The sequence below is a fragment of the Tiliqua scincoides genome, chromosome 2 (assembly GCF_035046505.1).
Source record: "Tiliqua scincoides isolate rTilSci1 chromosome 2, rTilSci1.hap2, whole genome shotgun sequence".
Classification (NCBI taxonomy): Eukaryota; Metazoa; Chordata; class Lepidosauria; order Squamata; family Scincidae; genus Tiliqua; species Tiliqua scincoides.
The window spans coordinates 268,290,307-268,304,715 of record NC_089822.1 but is presented as its reverse complement, the minus strand read 5'-3'; the positions used below and the strand labels follow the sequence as shown (position 1 = coordinate 268,304,715).

General features: G+C 48.3%; 2 pseudogenes; both read right to left on the bottom strand.

The window, feature by feature from the left end:
• Positions 1 to 4,676: 4,676 nt before the first annotated feature.
• Positions 4,677 to 4,788, bottom strand: LOC136642704 (5S ribosomal RNA; annotated as a pseudogene).
• A 3,590-nt stretch (positions 4,789 to 8,378) lies between these two features.
• Positions 8,379 to 14,409, bottom strand: part of LOC136640315 (zinc finger protein 850-like) — a 105,381-nt pseudogene continuing 99,350 nt past the window's right edge.

Genomic DNA, 14,409 nt, shown 5'->3' with positions numbered 1-14,409 from the left:
TCCTTGACCTCCAAGAAGGAGTTTTCTTCTCAAGTTAGAACATAAGAAAATCCCTGCTGGATCAGACCAAAGGAGGCCCATCTAGTTCGGGGTCCTGTTTCTCAGTGGTCTACCAGCTGCCTCTGGGGGGCCCACAGGCAGGAGAAAAGCATCCCCCTCTCACACCCCTTTGACTGGGATCAGAAGCAGTCTGCCAGTGCAGCTGGAGGGAGCACATAGTCTTCCGGACTCAAGAGCCAGCCACAGACACGCACATCAAAGCATTCACATCAGGGAGCAGCCATATACTTGCTTGCATTGTGAAAAGTGCTCTAGTTGCCAAGACCTTTATATGAAAGAGTTCACATGGGAGGGGAACCATATAAATGCCAGTAGTGTGGAAAGTGCTTAATGTGGAGGCCTGAGCAAACGTGAGAGGGTCTCCACAAGGGAAAAACTCTCGAAATGCTTGAGAGCCTGGAATGAATTTCTTTTGTGCTTTATTTTAAAACAAATTTAGGCCAAATTCCAGGCAAGGAACTGCTGTAATCATTTCCCCCCCAAAACATAAGGAATTCTGTAGTACTCAAACTTTTGCATATTTACGCGTACTTTGGCAGGAGTTTTGGTTTAATGACAGCAGCCCCTGCTTATGAATGCTTCTGCCTCAACTCCTTGATCATAATTGATGGCCATTTATAATTGCAATATTCATTTAAAGTGCCTACTTTGGAGTTTGCTGTCCCCAATGGATTGCTGCATGGCCATATCTGCAGTAAAAATGCTGGGCTATCTCAGTGGATTCTAGTTATTTAAAGAGTCACTGAAATCCACAGAGAAGTTGCATTAATTTCCGTGGAATGTTGTGGTGACTGCTTTTCTTAGGGTGCAGCCAACAGTCTCCAATCCCAATTTGGCCCAGTCATCCCAGCTCCATGAGTGACTTTCAAATTCACAAATACAGTAAAAACATCTCACTTGATGCACATGATGAACCCAGAGGGAAGGTGGCAGAAGCTGTGGGGGGATTTTGAGTTGCTCCTAGGAGGGTATTATGTGCAAGTTTTGCTTCTGTTGTCTAGAGAGAAAATTGGCCCTGCCTCTAACTGCCCCGCCAGTGCTGAGATGGCCCCCTGATGCCATAAAAAGAGGCAAGCTGGTACAGACCAGTCTTTGCTTCATATGGACCACACTCAATGACAACGAAATTTGGCTGGATGATTTACCACCATCTCAACTCCTTCATGTGGAGCAATGGAGCTCACAGATTTCTGAATGTGCAGCTTTGATAGCAGAAGCCATGGGGGAAGTCAAAGGTTTTTGAAGCCTTCTCAACTTATCCCTTGGGGTGTTCAGCAGCTACACGAAATTGCAGGGGAAGCAGGTCTTGAGTCTGGGCTGCTGCGTAACTTGTACGGGCAAAACACACAGCACTGTCTTGCTATATCATCAGAACCCAAATTGAGCCAATGAATGTTCTGAACAGTGTCTGGAGGCAGTGATGGGCTGGATGTGAACTGAAACGTGGCTGAGACAAGACAGGTGTTGATGGTCAGCAATGGAGCTAATTTTGGATTGAATAGCCAGCCTATTCTGGGGGGGGGGAGCACTCCTTCTGAGGAAGCAGGGAAGTAGGCTGCATCTCCTTTGCTCCCAAAGGGTCCGGTGGCAGCTGTGGCCACGAGCATTTTCACTCAGCTGTGACCCTTCCTTTGGAAAGGTGATCTAGTCACTGTTCTGCATGCCATGGGCACACGCTGGTTGGATTTTTTGGAATGTATCTAATGTGTGGCTGTCCCTGAAGAACATTCAACTACAAGTGGCTCAGAGGGCTGCTGCTGGGATGCTCATAGTTGGCGCATGGCACTCCAGCCCTGTGGGCATCACACTATCTCCCATCTGTTTTCTTGTTTTATCACAAGTGCTAAGCACCATTTGGGCTATGGGTCCTTGAACGCCATCTGTTGCATGAGTTGAACCACTGCTGGCCCATCCATGCAACCACCTGATGTGGGATGCATCAATGGCACATTGCAAGGTGCCCTTAACCCTGAATCTGTCGCTCCCCTCCAACCTGCTGCCAGTGCAAGTGGCTCAGAACGTCTTCCTACTCACTTGAATAAGAAGCAAATAATACCTTATAGTGCTCCTCACATGTTGTGAACGTCTCATGCATTCGCACTGTGCCTGTAAATGAAATGGGAAGTCCCCGAGTTTCACCGCAGCATGTGAGCAGCTTAGTAAGGGTTTTGTCCTTGTAATGCACAGGCAGCGGACCTGAGATGGCTTCACGTGACATTACAGGTTATGCCACCTCTACAGATGGAGCTTTCTTCATGGTGTTGCCATCCCTGGTACCAGATCAGCACATCCCAGGAACCCTGAAATGTTGTTTCAAGAGAGCTCTGAAGTCTAATGGGTTCTTCACATATAGGCTGATGGGTTCTGAGCTGTCTGTGACGGATCAGGAGAGGGATCTTGTTGTGCTGGTGGAAAGCTCAATGAGAGTGTCCACCCAATGTGCAGTGGCAGTGAAGATGGCCCATTCTATACTTGGGATCATTAGAAAAGGCATTGAGAATAAGACAGCTAATGTTATAATACTGCTGTAATGTCTGCGTGACTTCCTCTTTGCCAGCAATGCAGCTGTCACTACCCACTCTGCCAAAGATCTCCAGCAGCTCATGAATCATTTTAGCAAGGCCTGCCAAGATTTTGGACTGATGATCAGCCTTCAGAAAACTCAGGTCATGGTTCAGGATGTGGACTCACCCCCCTGCAATGACAAAAGTCCTGGAAGTGTGGCCTGTATGCTGTGAGAACAGTTTAGCTTGCATGATATTATAGTCCATAATAGCATAACCAGATATAGAGAGAGAAAATCACAGCTGAAAGGCAAAATGGGGATTTTCACATAACAGTCTCTCCTTGGACAGACAGCTCAGTCCCACAGGATCCAAGTTAACTTCAGGATGGAGCTCTCACACACAGGAAAAGTTTCCTCTTCCATCCTAAAGCCTAATCCAGCAACTTGAGCCCTGCGGTGTCCGTTCCCATCCCCCCACTGCCTCTGGGAAGCCCAGAACTAACAGGGAAGGCCGGAATATGACGCTGCATCTTCCCCAGGCCCCATCAACCACCAGCCTCTGGGGGAAGCTCCGACAGTATACAGGCAACGGGCCACACCAGTTTTGCTCTGTTCTGCAGGGCAGGTTCTTCTTCCCCAAAAGGGGCCTCTGAGCTCAAGATGGGAAGGGTCACACATCCCTCTCAAACTCAGGGCAGAACTTTCCCTTGTCAAAGGGGCTACCTGTCCATCTGGGGAGGGCTGTAGATGGATCCCTCAGTCAGCTTATCTCTCTCACCCCAGCTCAGGGTTTTAAGAAGCCTGCCAGCAGCTCCCCCTTGGTGCCCCCAGCCCCTAATCTCCTGTCCCCTTCTCCGAATGCCCACTCATGCCCTTGTCCTTCTGGTTTCCCAGCTTTGCTGTTCTTTCCTCCCAGCCTCCGTTTCTGCCAGTGATGTGGAGATTGTTACAAGGATCTCCCCGGCAGGTTGGAAGGACTTGTCTTGTCACTGCCCTCCTTGGAGTCTGTTGGGCCAGATAAGGCCAGGGCTGGACAACTAACCTCACCAAAATAAATGGACCCCCATTCCCCCACCCCACAAGCACAACTCTGATTGTTTTTGGACAACTGGTCCAGAGGCTCTCAGGGGATCAGAGGCTGAGTGCGGGCCGGAAAGAGGCTCGCCGCAGGCCGCATCTGGTCCCCGGGCCAGGGTTTGGAGACTCCTGGTTTAGGGGAATTATTACACTGCCCTTATTGGAACATGAGGATCGTAGGCTGGATAACAAGACGGCGTAATGCAGAGAAATTCCCTTTGCTTAAAGAGGAAACTGAGAGAAAGATAAATTGCAATAAAGGCTATGGTTTATTACAAAAGGACAAAGGTAATATAATGCACATGGAGAATGATATTTCTTGGTCCTAATGCTTGAGTCCAGTGTACCCAGCTTTCATGGTGGTTGCGTGTAAAGAGTATTTGGTGCATCCGAGGAAATCAGAAAAAGGAAGGGTTGTAGGGAAGGATTTTAGGGGTCCCTGCTCTGCCAACCCCAGCTGCTAGCTAAAGACAGGGAGAGAAGGGGAGGGAAAGGGGGTAGGGGAAAGGGAAAGAGTTCCAGGTGCAAGATAGCTTAAACAGTGAGTGTGATATAGGGTAATGGTTGGCAACCTTCAGTCTCGAAAGACGATGGTATAAGCCTACAGCGCCCAGTATTCCCAGGCGGTCTCCCATCCAAGTACTAACCAGGCCTGACCCTGCTTAGCTTCTGAGATCATGGTATAAGCCTACAGCGCCCAGTATTCCCAGGCGGTCTCCCATCCAAGTACTAACCAGGCCTGACCCTGCTTAGCTTCCGAGATCATGGTAGAAGCCTACAGCGCCCGGTATTCCCAGGAGGTCTCCCATCCAAGTACTAACCAGGCCTGACCCTGCTTAGCTTCCGAGATCATGGTAGAAGCCTACAGCGCCCGGTATTCCCAGGCGGTCTCCCATCCAAGTACTAACCAGGCCTGACCCTGCTTAGCTTCCGAGATCATGGTATAAGCCTACAGCACCCGGTATTCCCAGGCGGTCTCCCATCCAAGTACTAACCAGGCCTGACCCTGCTTAGCTTCCGAGATCATGGTAGAAGCCTACAGCACCTGGTATTCCCAGGCGGTCTCCCATCCAAGTACTAACCAGGCCTGACCCTGCTTAGCTTCCGAGATCAGACGAGATCGGGCATGTGAGGGTAATATAGGGGGTCCATTTATGCTATGCCATTAGTGAAGCTTAATAGGGAAGATGCTCACATGCTTAACAAGCTTAAAAAGCCATTTCTCTGTCTCTGAAAATCTTGAAAATTGCAAACTGACAGCTAGAATTGGCAGACTGCCAAGTAGCTCTTAGCAGCAGAACAAGAGAGAGAACTTAGAGGAACAATAGGCTTTCTGTTAGCAACCTAAAACGGATGACGAATAAGCGGAGAGTGTCCATCTTGGAGAGGCAGTTTGCAGTTTAAAAAATATTATTACACTGTTATTGTCTTAAGAAGCCTTATGTGCATATAAGTAGGTATTCATACAAAGAAATGCCAAAGGAAATCATTATGTTTGCTTGCCTTTACTTATTCTTCAATATTTTGAATAGCTTTGTCCCTAAAAGATATAATCAACATATATAAATATATAGAATTATAAAAGCCATTTCAGGTTAAATTTCAGCCATTTCAGCCACATCTATGATGTTAAACCCCAGCCAATGAGAAGTGTAAAACTCTTCAAACAAATGACCGAAAATGCTATAAATGGTCTGGTTGAGATTGCTATTGTCACTCAAAGCTTTGGACAGGAGTCCCTTGAGACGCCAGGTGCTGGCAATGAAATAAAGCTTGCAGATGATCACCACTCTTGCCTACTGAGTCTTGCTTTTGAACCTTGAAACACCTTGCAAAAATTGGATTAAGAAACAAGATTTCCTCCCTTAATGTGTGACGATGGGGAGGGGGATTGTGCAACCATGAGCTTGAGGCATGACCAAAGTCCTGGAAATGTGGCCTGTGTGCTGGGAGAACAGTTTAGCTTGCATGATATTATAGTCCATAATAATGCGTTGGCAAACTTCAGTCTCAAAAGACTATGGTATCGCGCTCTGGATGGTGGTTCTGGCACAGGGTCTAGTGTGGCTGAAAAGGCCGATTTGGGAGTGACAATCCCTTCCACACTGGGAGCAAGTGCAGTCTGTCCCTGGCCTGTCTCCCTGGCTATGGGCCTTCCTTCTTTGCCTCTTAGCCTCAGACTGTTGGCCAAGTGTCTCTTCAAACTGGGAAAGGCCATACTGCACAAGCGGGCTGCTCAGAGGCCAGGGTTTCCCACTTGTTGAGGTCCACTCCTAAGGCCTTCAGATCCCTCTTGCAGATGTCCTTGTATTGCAGCTGTGGTCTACCTGTAGGGCGCTTTCCTTGCACGAGTTCTCCATAGAGGAGATCCTTTGGGATCCGGCCATCATCCATTCTCACAACATGACCGAGCCAATGCAGGCATCTCTGTTTCAGCAGTGCATACATGCTAGGGATTCCAGCTCGTTCCAGGACTGTGTTGTTTGGAACTTTGTCCTGCCAGGTGATGCCGAGGATGCGTTGGAGGCAGCGCATGTGGAATGCGTTCAGTTTCTTCTCCTGTTGTGAGTGAAGAGTCCATGACTCACTGCAGTACAGAAGTGTACTCAGGACGCAAGCTCTGTAGACCTGGATCTTGGTATGTTCCGTCAGCTTCTTGTTGGACCAGACTCTCTTTGTGAGTCTGGAAAACGTAATAGCTGCTTTGCCGATGCGTTTGTTTAGCTCGGTATCGAGAGAAAGAGTGTCGGAGATCGTTGAGCCAAGGTACACAAAGTCATGGACAAACTCAAGTTCATGCGCAAAGATTGTCATGCAGGGAGGTGAGTCCACATCCTGAACCATGACCTGTGTTTTCTTAAGGCTGATTGTCAGTCCAAAATCTTGGCAGGCCTTGCTAAAGCGATCCATGAGCTGCTGGAAATCTTTGGCAGAGTGGGTAGTGACAGCTGCATCGTCGGCAAAGAGGAAGTCACGCAGACATTTCAGCTGGACTTTGGACTTTGCCCTCAGTCTGGAGAGGTTGAAGAGCTTTCCGTCTGATCTGGTCCGCAGATAGATGCCTTCTGTGGCAGTTCCAAAGCATGCTTCAGCAGGACAGCAAAGAAAACCCCAAACAAGGTTGGCGCAAGAACACAGCTCTGCTTCACTCAGTTTCAGATGTCAAAGGGGTCTAATGTGGAGCCATCAAAGACAACAGTGCCTTTCATGTCCTTGTGGAAAGATCTGATGATGCTGAGGAGCCTGGGTGGACATCCAATCTTGGGGAGAATCTTGAAGAGGCTGCCTCTGCTGACAAGGTCGAAAGCCTTTGTGAGATCTATGAAGGCTATAAAGAGTCCATAATAGCATAACCAGATATATTGAGAGAAAATCAGAGCTAAAAGACAAAAAGGGGGATTTTCACCTAACACTCTCTCCTTGGACACAGACAGCTCCGCCCCACAGGATCCAAGTTAACTCCAGGATGGAGTTCTCACACAAAGGAAAAGTTTCCTCTTCCATCCTAAAGCCTAATCTATCATCTTCAACCCTGCGGTGTCCATTCCCATCCCCGCACTGCCTCTGGGAAGCCCAGAACCAACAGGGAAGGCCTGGTTGTGAGGCTGCATCTTCCCCAGGCCCCATCAACCACCAGCCTCTGGGGGAAGCCCTGACAGTATAGAGGTGATGAGGCCCACCATTTCCTCTGTGCTCTGCAGGGCGGGTTCTTCTTCCCCAAAAGGGGCCTCAGAGCTCAAGATAGGAAGGGGTCATACATTCCTCTCAACCTCACGGCAGAACTTGCCTTTGTCACAGGGGTACATCAGGGGAGGGCTGCAGATGGATCCCTCAGCCAGCTTGTCTCTCTCACCCCAGCTCAGGGTTTTAAGAAGCCTGCCAGCAGCTTCCCCTTGGTGCCCCCAGCCCCTGATCTCCTGTCCCCTTCTTCAAATGCCCACTCATGCCCTTGTCCTTCTGGTTTCCCAGCTTTGCTGTTCCTCCCTCCCAGCCTCCGTTTTTGCCAGTGATGTGGAGATAGTTACAAGGATCTCCCTGGCAGGTTGGAAAGACTTGTCTTGTCACTGCCCTCCTTGGAGTCTGTTGGGCCAGAGAAGGCCAGGGCTGGACAACTAACCTCACCAAAATAATTGCAGGGCCCCCTCAGGGTTACATCACTCCGACTGGCTCCAGAAGTACAGGCTCTGGTCCTTCAAGAGAAGGCTCCTCTTCTGGCCACCAGGAGTGGCTGGCCACAGTGTCTCGAGGCCCAGCCCACCTGTCCCACTTCAGAGCCAACTGGGACCTTGGACTGGGAGGCAAAGGCAGCGGAGGGCATGCCCTGGTGTTGGCTGGATCTCAAGGGTCTGTGGAAACCAGGCCCCCACTCTGGGCATGCCTCTCCTTTGCTTTGGGACTTTGCCCAATTCCTCCCTCCCCTTGGCTGGGCCCTTTCTCCTAATGTCACTGGTCTGTCCTTTCACACACTCTTGTCCCTGCCAGTTGTCCCTCCCTTCCTCAAATCTCTTCTCATGTGTCTCTCTTTCCACCCCATCTCAAAAAGTACCCCGCCCGCTCCCCCACTTCTACATCCTACTGTTTCTCCTCTGGTCTTCCTCCTCCTGCTTCTCCATCTCTCTTCTCCTGTCTCTGCCCCGCTGTTCCGCATTCCACCTTTCTCTGATCTCCCAATCCCCCTCATTTCTCCCTCCCTTTGCCCAGCAAGGACAGCACTGCCAGGTGCCATCACCCCATTGTCTGCCATTGCCTCTCCTCCATGGTGCTATAATGTCAGTCAGTCAGTCATTCAAACCTTTATTGGCATAAAATACAGTCAGTCAGTCAATCTTAATTACGGTCACAGACCAGCATAAAAAAAAAAAAAAGAATAGTGCCACTACATGATCAGCTACATGAACTATATAAAATGCAGATGGATTAAAATCCCCCCACCATGTACTATAAGCCCCCTTTTAAGTAAGTTACTCCAATGTAAGGTGCTAGTCTGGAATTCTAGCTTGTCAAGAGCTGCAACATCAGCTTCAGCTCCACCACCTTTGTCCAAGTCGTCCTGTAAGATTCAGGGAGCAAGGTCAGCTGGGCAGAAAGGCCATCTTAGCCCATCTAACATGACAGTTATCCATGTTATGGCCTCAACCTCAATCTCATCAGTCCTAAAGACCTTCCAGCATTGGAAATACTCTGAGGTACTTCTAGAACTCAGGAATTTGGATTGCATGTGTTCTGTAGTCAGTGGCCCTGATCGAGCACCATATAGTGGCTGTGCCAGAAACTTTGCTTGAAATAATTGAAGAGCTGCAGGGAAATAACGGTCTCCTTTAGTGCGCATAAATGGCCGAGGAGCTTCTCAAAGCATTCAATGCCATATATTTGCCGTGCGCCCTTCTAGAGCCAGTTGCATGGAAAATAACACCAAGATAATAACACCAAGATACTTAAAGTGGGTCACTTGCTCGATCTGATGAACATCGGCCTTCCATGAATGGTTCTTGAGCCTCCTGGCAAAGGCCATGATCTTAGTTTTCTGATAACTGATCAAGAGCTGGTTCTCCTTGCAGAACAGCGCCAGAGATCTCAAGGCTTTTCTAAGGTTGACAGGAGTCCTTGAGAGGATAACAGCATCATCTGCATATCCCGGTGGCTCAAGGAGGGGTCACTCACATGGTGCTCCACCCCACCTCTGGCGACACTCTTTCCAAGCAGTACTAAGAGTCTTTGTGTGGATTTTTTGATGTAAACAGAGGCTTGTGCTCTGATCGAAGCTCATTCAACACCCAAAGCATTGAGAAGATCTCTGTCCTGAGTACAAAACCTTGATGTGCCTTAAAGCTTCTCCTGTGCAGGAATCTTTCACCACACTCTAAACACTTCAAAGCTTTCTCTCCAGTGTGAATGTGTTCAAGAGAAGTAAGGGATAGGTATACCCCGAGGCTCTTTCTGCACTCAAGGAATTTCTATGGTTTCTCCTCTGTGTGGGTTCTTTGATGCTTCATGAGGTGTGCTTGCTGAGTAAAATGCCTCCCACATTCTAAGCATTTATATGGTTTCTCACCTGTGTGGGTACTTTGACGGGTGGTGAGGTTTGCTTGCTGACTAAAACACTTTTATGGCTTCTCTCCAGTGTGGGCTCTTTGATGTATTGTAAGGTGTGATTTCCCGTTGAAGTTCATTCCACACTCCAAGCATTTATATGGTTTCTCCCCTGTGTGGGTTCTTTGGTGCTGTGTGAGCTGGGAACCCGCGCTAAAGCTCTTTCCACATTCAAAGCATGTATATGGTTTCTCACCTGTGTGGGTTCTTTGATGCTTAGTGAGGTGTGAAGTCACCCTGAAGCTCATTCCACATTCAAAGCATGTATATGGTTTCTCACCTGTGTGGGTTCTTTCATGCAAAGTCAGATGTGAGCTCTGACTGAAGCTCTTTCCACATTCAAAGCACGTATATGGTTTCTCCCCTGTGTGGGTTCTTTGATGCAAAGTCAGGTTTGAGCTCCAACAGAAGCTCTTTCCACATTCAAAGCATGTATACTTTTTCTCCCCTGTGTGGGTTCTTTGATGCTTAGTGAGGAGTGAACTCACCCTGAAGCTCTTTCCACATTCAAAGCATGTATATGGTTTCTCACATTTATGGGTTCTTTGATGGGTGGTGAGGTTTGCTAGCTGACTAAAACACTTCCCACATTCTAAGCATTTATATGGCTTCTCTCCAGTGTGGGTTCTTTGATGTATTGTAAGGTGTGATTTCCCGTTGAAGTTCATTCCACACTCCAAGCATTTATATGGTTTCTCCCCTGTGTGGGTTCTTTGGTGCTGTGTGAGCTGGGAACCCGCGCTAAAGCTCTTTCCACATTCAAAGCATGTATATGGTTTCTCACCTGTGTGGGTTCTTTGATGCTTAGTGAGGTGTGAAGTCACCCTGAAGCTCTTTCCACATTCAAAGCATGTATATGGTTTCTCACCTGTGTGGGTTCTTTGATGCAAAGTCAGTCTTGAGTTCACACTGAAACTCTTTCCACATTCAAAGCATGTATATGGTTTCTCACCTGTGTGGGTTCTTTGATGCTTAGTGAGGTGTGAACTCACCCTGAAACTCTTTCCACACTCTAAGCATGTATATGGTTTCTCCCCTGTGTGGGTTCTTTGATGCCGAGTCAGGCTTGAGCTCATAATAAAGCTCTTTCCACATTCAAAACATGTATATGGTTTCTCCCCTGTGTGGGTTTTTTGATGGTAAGTGAAGTGTGCTTGCTGAGTAAAATGCCTTCCACATTCTATGCATTTGTATGGTTTCTCACCTGTGTGGGTTCTTTGATGATTTGTAAGGTTTGATTTCCTGTTGAAGTTCATTCCACACACCAAGCATTTATATGGTTTCTCCCCTGTGTGGGTTCTTCGATGCTTAGTGAGGAGTGAACTTACCCTGAAGCTCTTTCCACATTCAAAGCATGTATATGGTTTCTCCCCTGTGTGGGTTCTTTGATGCTTAGTGAGGTGTGAACTCACCCTGAAGCTCTTTCCACATTCAAAGCATGTATATGGTTTCTCACATTTATGGGTTCTTTGATGGTTAGTGAAGTGTGTATGCTGACTAAAACACTTCCCACATTCTAAGCATTTATATGGCTTCTCTCCAGTGTGGATTCTTTGATGTATTGTAAGGTGTGATTTCCTATTGAAGTTCATTCCACACTCCAAGCATTTATATGGTTTCTCCCCTGTGTGGGTTCTTTGGTGCTGTGTGAGCTGGGAACCTGCGCTAAAGCTCTTTCCACATTCAAAACATGTATATGGTTTCTCACCTGTGTGGGTTCTTTGATGCTTAGTGAGATGTGAAGTCACCCTGAAGCTCTTTCCACATTCAAAGCATGTATATGGTTTCTCACCTGTGTGGGTTCTTTGATGCAAAGTCAGTCTTGAGTTCACACTGAAACTCTTTCCACATTCAAAGCATGTATATGGTTTCTCACCTGTGTGGGTTCTTTGATGCAAAGTCAGGTTTGAGCTCACACTGAAACTCTTTCCACATTCAAAGCATGTATATGGTTTCTCACCTGTGTGGGTTCTTTGATGCAAAGTCAGGCTTGAGTTCACACTGAAACTCTTTCCACATTCAAAGCATGTATATGGTTTCTCCCCTGTGTGGGTTCTTTGATGCTTAGTGAGGTGTGAAGTCACCCTGAAGCTCTTTCCACATTCAAAGCATGTATATGGTTTCTCACCTGTGTGGGTTCTTTGATGCAAAGTCAGTCTTGAGTTCACACTGAAACTCTTTCCACATTCAAAGCATGTATATGGTTTCTCACCTGTGTGGGTTCTTTGATGCAAAGTCAGGTTTGAGCTCACACTGAAACTCTTTCCACATTCAAAGCATGTATATGGTTTCTCACCTGTGTGGGTTCTTTGATGGGTGGTGAGGTGTGATTTACTGTTGAAGGTCTTTCCACATTGAAGGCATTTTTCCTTCCTCTTTTCAGTTTCTTTCTGCGGACTGACTGGGACGATGTTCAAATTGCCACCCTGACAAGAACCAGATTTATTTCTCCCTTTCTGTGTCTGGTTTCTCTCCTGCTTCCTTGATCTTTCCTGATGCACAGTTCTCTCCCATTTGTGGCTCCTTTCATGTGTGCTTGTGCTGGTAGTTTCCTCATGCAAAGGACACATCTCACTTCTCCTTACTTTCGAATGCTCCTCTTTGATTGGGAGTTCATGGAGACAAATGCATTTTGTTTTCCAGGCAGGGGTGTGTCTTCCCTCCCAGATCCATCTTGATTTCTAAAAGTTTCTTCCTCTACCTCAAGCATGGTAATGTCCGATGACATCTCATAAGTTTCCCTCAGATCCTCATTGACTTGTCCACCGGTTCCTGGATTGGAGAAAGAATTCTGATTAGCAGTGGACATGTTGAGGAGGGGTGGCCATTTATGTCAAAGAAGGGTAGAATCTAGCAGAGTTGAGATAAAAGGCAGGTCTGCCTCCACCATAGAATTTCTGTGGGTTAAACTAGCAGGCCCAAGTGGGGTAATGGGGGTGTGTGTAGTTGTCCTCCAGGCCAGAATCCAGAATGAGACCTTGAAATGAGGAAGCAGATCAGGGAGGTGTCAAGGAGGGACAGGTTTGTAATCATGGTGGACTTCAATTATCCTCATATCGACTGGCTGAATTTGTGCTCTGGTCATGAAGGAGAGATGGAATTCCTTGACATGCTAAATGACTGCCTAAGAGCAACTAGTCATGGAGCCCACTGGAAGGCAGGTGGCTCTGGATTTCATACTGTGTGGAACTCAGGACTTGGCTAAAGATGTAAATGTTGCTGAGCGATTGGGGAAGCGTGACATGCTGCGATCCGTTTTGACATGCATGTCAGGAGAAGAGTGCCAAGCAAATCTGATACAAAAACTCTTGACTTCCGATGGGCGGAGTTTCCTCAAATGAGGAGGCTGTTTAGAGGGGCAGGGACCTGGTCACCTGACTGCTGGGCTCATAAGCAGCCTGGCTGTGGAGACAGCAGTCGCTCTTCCCCAGGCTCCCTCTGCGGTGTGAGGGGCAGAGGTAGGAGCAGTGATCTCTGGGGCATCACCTCTCACCTTCCTGACATCACGGGGCCAAGAAAGCTCTGGAAAGGGGTCAAGTGTCCCGATCCTGGAGGGGAATGACCCCTCCCTCAGGAATACAGACTAGGCCCATGGTGGGGGCCAAAGGCAGCCTGCCCAATTCACCCCAAAGGACCCAACACAGGGGCCCTACGACTCCCCAGACAGACAACAGGAGGCGTAGATTATGGCAGAACGAGGGAAGGGGAGCCTGCAGCACCCAGGCCCTTTCCCAGGCAAGCCACCCTACATGAGACAGCCCTCTGGGGCCCCAGGACTTCCTTTCAGCCGTGGGACCCAATCAATTTCTTGGAGCAATCCCTGTCCTCGGACACTGAACAGGCAGAGTTCCTGTTAAAGGACTGACGTCTCCTGGTCCTGTGCTGTAATAGGACCAGATGAATGTAAAGAGCATCAGCCAAATAAACCGCTGGTATCGAACTTTACCGAAGCCTCCATGACTCTTCCAAACCCTCTCTCCTCTCGCTGTCAATCCCCCACGAACGCCCACCCTGCAGAGACCTCCCATGGACATCACACGAGGTAAGGGAAAAATTGTTCTACCTCAGCCTGCGATTTTTAGCATTGATTCCTACACCTTGAGGAGGCCTCTGTGATTGCCTCCCCACAACAGGATGCAGTGCATGCCCCATTGGCATGGCTGTACCTGCACTGGAAAATTGGATAGGATTGGGCCCTTATGCATGTCTAATGAGAAGTAAGTCCCATTATAATCGGTGGGGTTTACTCCCAGGTAAGCGTGGATAGGATTGCAGCCACAATCTCCTCAAGCTAGGAGTATAAATCTAGGGCCTGCTGTCGCGTGAGCCTCTCTGCAGACGTGCGTGGTCTCTGGGACCCCAAGTGCCTCTGGGATCTAAGTGCCAGGTAAGGCACCGCGAGTTTAGCATCTGCGAAAGTTCAGCAGCAGGGCGAGGAGGCCAGGGCCCCTTTCTCTTCCCCTTAGAAGAGAGCTGCTAACCAGTGTAGGGTTTTTAAAAGTACCCCTAAATAAAAACAACAACAAAAAAGCTATGCAGTCAGACAGCCAGCAGCAGGGTGGGGGCTATCCAGTGTTCTGCATTGAGTGCTACATGGATGACTATTTGCCTCTGGGGCACAAGTCATGGGTGTGTCCTCGGTGCAAGGAGCTCCAGGGTCTCAGGGAACACGTCTG